General features: G+C 34.6%; 1 protein-coding gene and 1 non-coding gene across 2 annotated transcripts in view; one reads left to right on the plus strand and one right to left on the minus strand.

Annotated features, from left to right (window-relative positions):
* Nucleotides 1–13,894, minus strand: part of Dpyd (dihydropyrimidine dehydrogenase) — a 798,929-nt gene that overhangs the window by 195,577 nt on the left and 589,458 nt on the right. The gene's annotated exons all lie outside the window — the stretch shown is intronic.
* LOC114092689 (U6 spliceosomal RNA) lies at nt 13,619–13,721 on the plus strand. The gene has a single exon (XR_003582770.1). It is a non-coding gene; the product is annotated as a U6 spliceosomal RNA (small nuclear RNA).

Genomic DNA, 13,894 nt, shown 5'->3' on the forward strand with positions numbered 1-13,894 from the left:
ACTTTTAAAGTCACAGGCATTCAGACAAATAGTACTTTAAAATATAAACTTATTGCCAATTGCCAGATTTTTAAAAAAGATTTAAAACATGGAGATATCCAGAAAAGAAAAAAAAAAAAACTTTAACTTTTACAAGAATTAGCTCATAACATTTTTTTTTTAATTTCGTATGGATTTCTGAGAAATTCTGTGGTATAACATCTGTATGACTAGTCCCTCTGAGATCAGAAGGGTATAAATAAATGCCCCTAGGCAGCAGCATCCACTTGACTTAGCATGTTGAGGGAGAACCACTAGCTGGAGAATGAGAAATAGCACAATTGTGCTCCGAATGCTGAGCTGTTAGGAGAAGATAGCTCTGCACCATGGACAGAGTGTACAGAAAGCACCAAGGCAGAATCTAGCAGTGCTACCTAACACCCCATTAGATAGCATTGCTGTGTCCTGCAATACAGGGTCCTGGATCTTTGGTCTTCCCATGCAATCAGCTCAGTACTCTATTATACCTTTTCAAGTGACCTCTGGTGATCTGCAGTTTTCTCATATTTTATGTGAATAATTTGGTGAATGCTACATTATCTAGGTTTGCCCCTCCTTTTAGTAGGCAAATGAGAAACAGGAGTTTTATTTAAGTCAGGATAACTAATCTACCCCACAGCAGAAAGTTCCTGAAGAGCTCAGCATCTTAGCCCAAATGCTGACTTAAAAAGAAGAGTCTGGGGTGGGAACACAATTTTTTTTTTTTTCATTTTGGGCTGGGACAAGCCTTCCAGGCAGTCTGAAGTTGTAGTTTGAAAAGGATTACTATTCTAGATCATTCTATTTTGGTGAGGATAAGGAAGCTTAAGATATGATTTAGTGTCTGTCAGTTCTGAGGAAGTATAGAGTTTGAATCCAACTTTACAAAGTCCCTAGCTGTTCCAAAAGATCAGGTGGTATATTCTTTTTTCAGCAGTAAGCTGTCTACTAAGCTACAGAGAGAAGCTTTGTTGTCAGCAAAAGAGTATTGTACTTAAAATCACACCAGAATCCTTTTCTTCTGATGCTCCTTTAGTCACATTTGTGGACACCTCTTCTCTCTGAGTCCTGGATCAAGTGTTTACAGGATTCTTTTTCAAGGATTAAATGAGAGGAGAAGCATTAAAGTGTGGTGTCAGAACATCATGGAGGCAATCACTTGGTTCTCTTGTCAGCTTCATTAGCTGAGCACAGGGTCCCCATTGGTTGTTGAAGGGGATCAGAATTTGTGCTTGTTTAAAGATCATACTAACTAGAAGGCCTGTCTCAGCAATCAGCTATTCCTTAGGAAGCTGCATTATTAGCTACAGCAACAATTTGTATGTTTGGACCTGACAAACATGATGTTGAAATTTAACTTCCATTAGGACAGCACTAGAAAGTAAAATCTCTAAGAAACATTCAGGTCATAAAGATTCTGTCCTCACAAATGGCCCAATGCTGTTACCTCAGAAATGGGTTCATTTTCACAGGAGTTCATTAGCCCCCTTTAGAGCTCTCTTCTCTCTCTGTGTCCTCCTGCTTTGTGATACCTTTGGCCATATTATAATGCAACATGAAGGTCTTCAGCAGGTGCTGATACTTGGATTTTGGATTTTTCAACTACCAGAACTGTGAGCCAACATATTTCTTTTTGTTTTAAATTACTCTATCTGGGGTATTCTGTTAGAGTCTCACAAAACAAACTAAGATAACCCTTTTAAAAGCATATGCTTGTTAACAGCTCTGACTGACCCCCAATTTGTTCCAAAGTATAGATCTTTGAGTGCCTAATGATAGATTTGAAGATTGTTTGCTATTTTTATATGCTAGGCAATTTAGGCATATTCTGCAATTAATACAAAAGATACTGTTACATATATTTTAATTGAATGATAAAGTATTTACAATTTTTGGTGAAAAAAATGAGAATACAACTGAACCTATGGTATGTTTTCAATGATGATCAAATATATATTTTTGGTGTGTATGTGTGTAAACTTATGATTAGATCCAGATGATAAAATTACTGCTAGTTTTTATCTTCTATTTTATTATTCACACAAAATCTTTAATAACATTTGTTTTGGTAATAATTTGAATGTGTCAGAATCATTGGGTTTGAGGTTATTACAATTTGGAGTAATCTGGAACAAGGGCTATGTATTGTATTACTAGTGGCCTTGTCATTCTCTGAGTCTTTCAATTTTATAATGGAAAAGGGAGGATTTCCTTACATTCAGAGGCATCTTATATTTGGACAAAAACTGCCATTATCTGACACTCAAATCACACAAATTGTAGTGTATGAACTACTTGTAAAATAGTGTGTAAACACTAACACCATGGATAGTAAATTGAAATATCAGAGATATGAGCTCATCCAATTGATAGTTTTCTTCATTTCACTCGGCATATCTACTTAGACGTCTAAGAGTTATTTTCTTACTGGATGATAAGCGCCATGAAGGCTGAGCCAATGTGCGTTTTCTTTACATCTCTCCAGTGGCGTGCCAGGCATATAGCTGGGTCTCAAGATTTGTTAAAAGAAAGGAGGGGAGAAAAGTATGTAGGAAGGCAGTAGAATCCTTAAACAATTTCCTACTAGGATTCTGGTCTTCCCAAAGGAAGTACTGATGATCATGCTGTTGAGAGCCATCCTAGAGCCCCAGTGGCCTATCTATAGAGTCCCTGATCCTTGATCCTCTCCCTTCTCCATCTGTGCCTTCTTGCATATCTTCACCAAGTGCTGACATAGCTTATTTTAGAGCCCTTCACTTGGGTTAAATCACAGATCTCTATAAATATCTAATTAAAACATGCATACATTGTCTGTGAAAGTTCATTAGCTAAGCCATTTATACTGTTTCTCATTAACATAGGACACGTAAATTCTGCTGTGAGAGAAGAATCAGAAAATTTTGCTATATAAGCAATCACTACCTAAGGGTAGAGCTTGGGAAACAAATATATGGCTCAAATGAAGAAAGGCAATATAGACATTGCCAATTTGTCTGCTCAAAGAAGCTAAACAAAGATAAACTTCATCTCATTAAGTTCTTCAAGAGTCAGCTTTGCCTAGATGAACATTCTAAAGGGGAATTAGTAAAATAAGTTCTGTCACAAATTCTTACATGTTTGAAGCAATTTTAGTTGGAAAAACTTCTGCTTTTTACTTAATATCTGCTCCTTCACTTAATATCTGCTCCAAAGCATTTATCCAGAGCCCACAACTACACAGCATTGAGTTTATTAACAGAATATTTAAAAACTGATCATCAGAGCATTTAGTGCATTTAGGGCATTCCAACTACTATGAGAGAGATACAAATAATAACCATACAAAAGAAAATGTCCTTTGATAGGAGCACAATGAAAGTATGTGGAAATCTATCAAAAGGAACATCTAATTTAGCTAGAGAGTTCACAAAAAGATGTGCTTGTACATTTCTGGAAACTGGGATTTCCCAGACAAGAGAGCTGAAGAGCATGGTGCCTCTGAAGACTAGAGGATATTACCCTTTGGTAGAGGCACAGCAAAGTCTGGGGCAGGAGGGAAAACTATGGACAGACAGCTCTCAGGATGAGCTGGTGGGCACAAAGACTTTGAAGAATGAAAGAAAACTGAATGTAGTATAGAGAGAACAGAAAGGAGATAGGAGGAAAATGAAAGAATTAGAAATGAGTAGGAAAATTATAGTATTTTTAGAGATAAACCTGTGGGCTTGGAAGAAAGGGGCCATCTCAGAAAAACATTAAGGAGTAGATTTCTTAGGCGTTAGAGTCCAACCAGATGTCATAGCCTCCTCTTGTCACCTTAGAAGTGTAATGTATATATTGGAAGTAAAAACATAATAAAAGTCAAAGTGGTTGACAGTTTAAATTCAGTATTTTTCAAGAAATCTACATATTTCCGTACTCTGCTAGATAGTATATTTTGAAAACCTGTAAAAGCATCAAGCATATTAATCCATTTTTGTCCCAAAGCCCCAGATATGGAGCTCCTATGAAAACTTGAATACAATATATAATATAATGTAATTATATAAGATAATTATATAATAAGAATTAATTATATTATAATGTACTAATTATATTTATACTAATTAATATGATAATTATATGCTCCAGACTATTATTTTCAATTGATATTAGCACATCTGTGTGGATTTTATTGAAATATTTGAAGAACTAAAAACTTGGAACTTAATGGGTTAATGCAGATTGAAATGAAAAGAAACTATTAGGCATAAATATATAGACTATTTTCAGTGAATTCCCTACTCACTGGGGGTTTTCTACTTTACCACCCCCCCCAAGTAGTTTTATTCCTCATTCTCCCACTTGGTGAACCACTGGATCACAATGTTCAAGTGGAAGGATTTCCACATTTTGAATAATGGATCTGAACCTGTTCCCTTATGATGTGACATTCACTGTGTTCTTCTCCCTGAAGTATATTTATATCAATAACCTTAGTTTCATTTGCCCTGACAGCACAGCATGCTCCTTTATAAGAGCAAACTGATACCCTGAGATAATTGTGAGACTCTTCGAAAGATTTTTCTTTTTCTTTCTGCAATTTGAACTTGGGGCAACAGATTTTGTCAAAGGCAAACAAGCACATTTTCTTCTTTAAAAAACCCAAGTTTTGAACACCTATGAAATGTCTGAATTTGATTTTACTCTAAGTTGGGTCATAGAAAAACCCAACTCATGGTTTTATTTATTCTCTACTTTTTCTCCAACTTCCTCTACATTTTAAAATTATTTTATGGCAAAATTAATTAAAGGATAAAAATATGATAGAGGCCACAGGCAGGGAATCTTATTTTTAGAATGGACTATATTTAACAACAAGCAGTCTGTTGCTTCCAGTTTGCATCTTTGTTTGCACAACAATTACTCGGCTATGGTATGTCTTTTAACTGAGTAAATGATCTACAACCTCTCTAAAATATGTTAAGGAGTTTATTTCCACCCGAATTCTCCTGACAAATACTAAAATAGATAACCTCAATAAGGCACTAATGAGATCATTACAACTAGTTTTGTGTGTATTTCAAGTACAGATTTAAGATCTTCATTAAAGATTAACTAGTGGAAAACTTCATTCAATCCCTCCAGTTATTTTTAAACCACCATATACTATAATTACGTACATTCAATCATAAAACTTTTCATGGTGCTGAACACAATTGCACTTAGAATAAGAACAAATACATTACAAATCTAGGCTGTCTAAAAAGGTTAATCTTTAAAAAGATTAATAATGAAATAATATTCACCGATTTCAAGGGGTTTTTTTGACTGAGAAAAAAGATACATTATCACAAGTTATTTCATATCTTCCTGAATGAACTTATAGGAATGATTTTTTAGAATATTTAAGAAGCAGGACTTTGAACTTTCTGATTATAAGGTGTCTCTGAGATCAGACAGGTATTTTACGACCTGAAATCTATTAAAAAGAAATGCAGAAAATCAACACAGAATTGCATATGCTACATTAAAGAAATGGCATTGGTATTCATCTATACTCTAACTAAACTATTCCTCTCACAAGATACCCCTTTTTAATATAGTATAATTACCTCCATACATACTGCAAAATGGCAGTTAAGCCTTTAAAATGTAAATCTTTGCCTCTGTGTTCACCAGCCAAAGGCTTTAAAGAATATGGGCAGGGAGCTGAGGAAGGTCGTAAGAGATTTATAAATTGGAAGGTCTTTTGCATTTATCTAGGAATATAGATATTGTCAATATGTGATTAAATTACTGCACCAGTTTTCCTGGAGGATTTGTATGTTTATTGCTTTTTTGTAAGACATTTATCCAGCTCTCTCAATCCCGTTCTCTTTCTTGCATGAATTCACACGTATTAAAATGCAAGTGTCTTGCTTGTCTGATATATGTCATTTGCATTATGTGAAAGCCTGCAGCCCCCAAATTTCTTGGTATCTGTACAGTTCAGAAACAAAATTATTTAATAATAATTTTCCAGGAATAACATACTATTTCATGAAATATATATATGACAAGAAGTTTACAAGTCATCTTTTCAATTTTCCTGTTGAATTTTAAGGGTAAAGTTGGAGGAAACATTTGCTTTTGAAGGAAACACAGACTCTAAATTATTATCATTCATAGCCTGAGAATTATTCTTTGATACCTACTGAGCTCACAGGAGGTTTTATATACCATAAAATTATGGCAATCTTCACTCTAGAAGCTTACACTTTAAATAGTAAAAATAAGTAAAATAAATATTATCTCAGATGTATGCATTAAGTATGAAGAATTTGGAACAAAAATGAGCTAAAGTAAATAAACTCGTTAACAATGATAATCATAAGAGCAATATAAATAATCCACTGAGCATCTGCTACATGCTGCTCCATAAGATTAAGGAGTGATCAGTGTTGGTGACCACTGTACCCTACTGTGTTGCAAGAGACACCACTGATATGCCAGGCAAGTCTGTTCTCCTGAAGCTTTCTGTCAAGGAAGACATACAAGAAATTAGAAACAGAACATGATATGATATACAGATGACTGATGGAGAGATCCACAGGACACATAGGACGCATGGACCCAGAAGGAAGGGCTTCTAAAATAGTTTGGGAAATATAAAGAAAACCCCGGACTGAGACTTGAGAGAACATTACATAGGCAGAAAAGCAAGACAGAGCTTGGCATTACATAGAGGCATAAGGAGCTGAGCATGGTGGTTCACAGCCTACTGTAGCTGCCAGCAAAGACAAAAACTGGGGCAGTGTCATCCACAGTACTAGATATGTGGAAGGTTTATTCTAGAACCATCCTTTTTTCAACTTCTCATTAAATTCTACCTCTCCCAAAAGGAAGAGACCAGGGTCACATGGTCACTTCCAGAACATGCGCCCAATGACTGGAAGACCTACCACTAGGCCCCATGTCTTAAATTTGCATCACCCCCCAATAGCATCAATCTGGGGACCTAGGCTCCAGCATGTGGGCCTTTGGGGTCAGTTACCTGAGTAATAAAACCTATGTTGTTTACAATGTCACAGTAAACTCTCATCTTGGGTTTTGTAACAGAGAACAAACAGTTTATCTTTTTGGGGTGCTATTTTATAATTTTAATAAGCTGTGCTTTAAGCATCCATAATGCAATCGGAAAAAAATGCTACCTTCCCCAAAGTCTTCCTTGACCATTCCAATGAGAAGTGACTGCTCCTTGCATGGAGTGCCTATAGAACTCTCTTTGAATTGTTTCAGCATTTCCCACATATTCTATTGTATTATATTCTGGAATAAAAGAGTAGGAAATAGGAATTCAGAAGAAAAGGAGTCTGTTCCCAACTTTGAAACTTACCAGTGTCTACTGGCCTTGAGGCAGATCTATTAACCTTATTTTCCTCATCTATAAACTTTGGGTAATAATACTTACAAGCATTTGCTATGCAGGAGTATTGTGACTATGACACAGTGGCTTTAAAAGTTGTGAAACATTATTTGCATAGTTTGAGTTTATATGGCATAATTCCTTTAAGAATATACATACTTTAAAAAGAAGTAAGGTTTGGTCTCTAAGAGGGATGGATGGTAGTTTGCCAATTTTTATAAGCTTAAAACCTTCAAGATTTATGTACCTCCATCACTACTGCTTTAAGGAGACCTTCAGTCCATTTCCCTGAGAAAGTCATATCCCCTCCTTGGTGCATAGATATGTGCAAACCTGTCACACTGCACTTCTTATATCATGCCTTCTTCTGATCTTCCTCTCTAAGCTTACTTTGCTGGATCTTCTTGCTCTTATTGATTATAAACTGTTGAGATTTACAATCTTAGTCTTTTCTTAATCTTTTCTTAGTCATTTCTTAATCCACATACATTTCCTAGTTAATTTCTTTGGCATGACTTAATTGTCATGCCCTTTCAATTGAATGTTCAAGTTGTGCCTTCAACTTTTTCTTTTCATAGAACTTCAGAATCAAATGTTAATTTAGTGGCTATACATGCTCTCTCGATTATCTAATAGATGCATCCATAAATAAAATATTGGCTTCTACTTATTATCCTGCCAGAAAGTTCTTTCCCAGAGTTTACTTTAAATGGCACCATCACTCATTCAGAAGCTTGGCCTGAACTACATGAAGCACCCTAACTCCCCTTCCTCGTCTCCCACATGCAATCCATCACTCACTCCCACCAACTTTCCTGAATGACATACCCTGAACACAATACCTCACCCATCCACTGCTTCCATTGCTACTTCAGTGGTCTAAGCTACCATCCTCTCTTGCTTGCATTCATGCCCTTGGCCTTCAAAATAATTTACTCGTCTCCATTATTATATTTTATGGTCCACCTGTCACACAGTAGCCAGTCTGATATTTATTTAAATAGAAGTCAGATCAGATCGCTGTCTTAAAAATTATAATGAAATAAAAAACTCATGTATGACCCATACAGTCTCTGGTTGCCTCTCCAATGGTACTGCCAATCACTTTCCTTTTAATTCATCTTATTTCATTGTTTTCGTGAGCATTCTGCCATCTTTAAACCTCTCCTTTAGTAGTGCTGATCTGTGTATTTAGTTATTACCTAGTTCATCACATGTGACTAACTCTGAAAGACTTATCATAATAAGTATTCACTGCCACTAATCTCATTACTTGATTTGTCCTAAAAATTAAGAAGATAAAAAGAATTAATTTCTCTTTGATTGTGGTTTAACAGTTTCCCCTAAAAGATGGCTTCCCTTTTACCTTCAACAATATCTTAACCACTAGTAATGTGATGCCTACTGAGGCTTCATCTTTGATAAAAAATTATCAAAAAGTCAAAAGCAGTATGTCAGTCACACAGCACTGTTTTTCAAGTTTCCCATTTTTAAAAATTTCAGTTCCTACATGACTATCCTTTTATTGCATTACAATTCAGGGAAGGACAACCAGAAATTCTAGAAGGTGAGTAGACAGTAGACAGGGAAAAGACATTCATTTTATGTTGATGGCATAGCAGCATGGTAGCGCATTTCATTCCTCAATGTTTTAGATTTAGAAAGTCACAGAGCAGTGCTGTATTATGTTGAATTACCTGGTAATATACCAAGTCCTTAATCAGATTTCCTGTCATTACTCCTCTCCTCTTAGAGTTTCAAAATTGTGCAGACATAAATAAGGACAAACAAATGAGGCTAAATTGATGTGTATAAATGAATAAAAGCATCATTTAGGATAGAAATACAGTTTTCTGTCATGATGCAATGACACAAAGGACTAACAAAATCTAGAAACCTAAATGCCCACAGTATAGCGAATGTTTTTCTTGCATAAGAAAAATTACTATTAATTTATCAATTTTAATTATGTATAGATATATACACATATTAAAACACATGCACAGGTACATACATGTACACTGTATTACTTACACATTATAATAATTATAAAATGTATTCTTTAGACAATTTTTCATAAAATGTGTTTTCTCCAGTCCTTTGTGGACACTGAGATTTAACTTTGTGAATAGCAAGATTTACCTATATTGAAAATTTTCAGATTATTTTTAATAATATTAAACATAATATGTATTTTGTTTAAACATGGCATAACTACCATACATACATACTCCTTCCTGAAATCATCTAAACAACTGTAAATAAATATTTAAATAAGCAAAAAGTTATGAAGACAAAATAAGGAAGTCATCATCCGTAGGTAAGAAATTTTGGAAGATGTAAAGTAGATTGAGCACGGGTAAATGACTTTGCTGTAACTAAGAGCGCTCACCATATAGAACCCAAGAGTGGCAGCTAGAGTGGGGAGCAGGAGACTGTGGAGTGCAGTGATGTAAGATGGGCTATGGGGGCATTTTTTGAAGATGGTGGGTAGTCCACTGGACCCCAGTGGCACACCACACATATGCAACCAGGTTTCTCCACTGAGAATTATAGATTTGGTTTCTTAATACAAAAGTAACAAAGATATATGAGATATCAAAACAAGTGGCAGGCTGTGACTGAACTGGGGATTAAAATAGGGAAACAAATAAAACAATGCTTCATATTAAATCTGGAACTACCTTTGCCTTCCATTCTCCTTTTTTATAACACATTATATGCTTCCATGATAAGAAACTGGATGATTCTTATAAGAAACTGGTTATTGCCTAAGAAAAGTCCTTGAGATACATTTGTGAACCTCAGGACAGAAAGGACTGCTTACCCTCAATACCTCTGCTCTAAAGCTCTCTATTGGATAAACTTCACTCAAATACGCAGAAATTCTGATCAACATTTTAATATCTTACATTTGAAACTAATTTGAGAGATTTCTAAAACCCCCAGAAATTTTCAGACGTTTTCTGCGTGAACTAGAGAAACAAAAACAAATCATCAAGATAAATAAATGAATCATGATCTATAGGAAACAGAGATTCGATAAGAATTGAAAAAAAAACAGTTAATATCTTTGGAGACTGAAAGAAGACACTACTTTCAAAAGATTAGGACACAATAAAAAAGAACAAAAAGTTACAAGAAAATTAAAATGTAATGACCAATAAAAAATAAGTTAAAGGTATATATCACAGACATCTCCCCCAAAAGAAAACAATTAAATTAATAAAGGAGAAAAAAGAAGAAATTGTTTTAGTCAGCGTTTTTGACACTGTGACCAAAAGACCTGACTAAAAAAAATCTTAGAGAAGGAAAATTTTATTCAGAGCTCACAGTTTCAGAGATCTCAGTCCACAGATGGCCAACTCCACTGCTCTGAGGCCCAGATGAGGCAGAACATCATGGTGGAAGGGTGCAGCAGAGAAAAGCATCTCAGAACATGGCAACCAGGAAGGAGACAGAGTTTGGCTCTCCAGGATGAAATATATACCCCAAAGGCATGCCCCCAGTGACCCACATGCTCCAGCCACACCCTACATGCCTACATTTACCACCCAGTTAACGCAAAGATTATATTAACCCAATCACATAACCTCTAAACTTGCTTGCATCCTCTCACACATGAGCTTTTGGAAGACAGCTTATATCTAAACTATAACATAAATTAAAGAGTAGAATGACTAAAAGAATGGAGAAACACATGTCAAATGCCTGAGAATTTCCAGAGCTGAAAATAAACTTTCCAGATAGAAAAAGCTTGAATACTCAACAATAAATTGAAAGGAAAATCTTCATTGTAAAAATCAGATCACAAGAGATAACAAGTACACCCTACGTAAAAAAAAAATTTGAAATGTATGCGTGATATATATATATATTCTGTATATGTGTGTGTGTGTGTATTCACATTTAGTCACATATAAAAAAGAGTAGATGAGAGTAATTGGGATCACATTTCTTAACATCTTACAAAATAAATTGGAATATTGGTTTAAAAATACTTAGTTAAAGGTGATTTTCAATGCAAAAATTTTATGCCAGATCAGATTATCATTAACTATGAAGACAAAATGAAGATACTTTCAAATATTCATGACTAAAATTTTTGTATAAAATTTCTCAGAATGCTTAGACTATCTCAGGGAGTTCTTACACTGAAGTCTAGAAAAATAACTATACTAAGGAATATATGGGAACCAGAAATAAAGAGAGTCTAACAGCAATAGTAAATTAAGCGAGATTCCTAAATGACACTGCGTAGTCATGCAAGGAATAATGTTTTCTCCACAATATTCCAAATTATAATATAAAATTTTCTACTTGAGAACCATGTTTGAATGACATATTTCCTTTAAAATATTTTAACACTTTGATACTCAAAAGTAGCTTGCTCTTGCTTCACTTTACATGTCTCTGCATACTTGGTTCGAAGAGTTTTCATTTGTGGTTATCAGCTGTTTTCCATCTAGTGCTCAAAAAAACTTTTCAAAAAATCTGTCTCATATAAGTCAGAGCAGTGTAGAGTGGCTTTTATTGACTCACACCTTAATGGCACACTATAAACCTACAGTGAGAGATGCTGGGTGACAGCAAACCCATCTGTGTTAGTGTGTTGACTGTAAAGCTCTTGCTGATGATATGGCTATTTTATTACCAGGTATTCTCTCATGAGGAGTGCATGTACCCTGACTCCGAAGCAACTGCATTACTGTTATCTTATGAACACAGGTTTATGCGGTCCTTTTAATTTTATTCATGTTTTTTTCAGTTATAGAAGTTTTAAAATAATCATGTTGTTGAGTATATCTAATATCTCCCCTGAAATTTTTTTGCATTCTTTTTTTCTTTAGAAACCTTTTCTTTCCCATTTTTTCAAAAAAGGCAAATATTTGCCATTTTCTTTCCTTTTTGAATAGTTTTAATTAATGTACTTGTTATTTAAGTTATTAATCTATAATTTATTTTGATGTATAGCAAAAAGAAAACATTTACATTTTCCCCTAAATAGCTTTACTCATCCATTACTTATTAAATAAAATATATTATCCCAACTGATCTGAAAGTCTTCTTTTATAATATGTTATATTTGAGGGATTAGAATCTGTTTCAGAGTTCTGTTTCCACTGGCTTTATCCGTGAGTTCTTGTGCCAGTAAACGTTGTTTTAGTTATCATAATTCTGAATTTAGTTTAAATCATTTCTTGTATATGTCCTTCTCACTGCTTTTTTTCCTCAGCTGAGACCAAAAAGATCTGATAAGAACAATTAAAGGGGGAAAGTTTATTTGTGGGCTCATGGTTTCAGAGTTCTCAGTCCACAGACAGCCAAGTCCATTCATTGGGGAATGAGGTGAAGCAGATCATCAGGGTGGAGGAAAGGTGCCCAAGTGGTCATGAAGAAGCAGACAGAGAGCTCTGCTCAATAAGGACAAAGTCTAAACCCCAGTGGCATGCCCCCAGGGACCCAATTCCTCCAGCCATAGTTTACCTGCTTACAGATACCACCAAGTTAATCACTACCAGGGGATTAATGCACTGATTAGGTTAATCCTTTTATAATCCAATCATTTCATCTCTAAACTTTCTTACACTGTCTCATACAAGAACTTTTGGGGGACAACTAATATCTAAAAGTGGATAAAATTTTCTTAGTAAGATTTTTTTCCTGTTCACTTTTGCTCCCCACATTAAAATAATTTTAGTTTTGTGATCTAATTAAATCTATAACAATTTAAATGACATATTTACTAGAATGAGTCTTGTTATGCTAAGAGCATAATATACTTTTTATTATATTCAAATCTGCTTCTCTATGCCCAAGTTTCTTTCTGTCCCATATACATTTTGTTAAGATTAAGTATTTTATTTTATTTATATTTTGCTGATGTATAGGAATGCAACTGAAGTTTATCTCTGCTGTACAAGGAAAGCACTGTGTCCAAGAACCATACTTTTGAATCGGTCAGATCTGTCATCAAACAATAATGGACCCAAGTCTTTGGTATTATTTTCCTCATTTATGCAGTGGTTGTTTGTGAGAGCTGTTTAGTTCAGTGCCAACATGTAGGAACTCTTAACTAAAAGGCAGCTTCTCTAATACCTAACCATCACCATTGTCATCTGACCATCCCACACTTTCATGAATTCTGAGATTTAAAATTTATGTTTCCTACATATATAAGCACAGTATCTGCAGAAACAATAATTTTATTCTCTAAAAATGTGTATTTTGCGCTTGCTTTAGCAGCACATATACTAAAATTGGAAAGATACAGAGAAGATTAGAATGGTCCCTGCGCAAAAATGACATGCAAATTCGTGAAGCGTTCAATATTTTTCTGCTGTCGTGTATTTAAAAAAATAAAATCAATAAAAATATGTATTTCTTCTTTCATATTATATGTTTGACATAAATTCCAGAACAATATTAAATAACAATGCTCCCATTTATATCCTTGTCTTTATATCTATTTTATGAGAATACTTTTAAAAACAAGCTATTTAAGTAAGA

This window comes from Marmota flaviventris, chromosome 10, assembly GCF_047511675.1.
Source record: "Marmota flaviventris isolate mMarFla1 chromosome 10, mMarFla1.hap1, whole genome shotgun sequence".
Classification (NCBI taxonomy): Eukaryota; Metazoa; Chordata; class Mammalia; order Rodentia; family Sciuridae; genus Marmota; species Marmota flaviventris.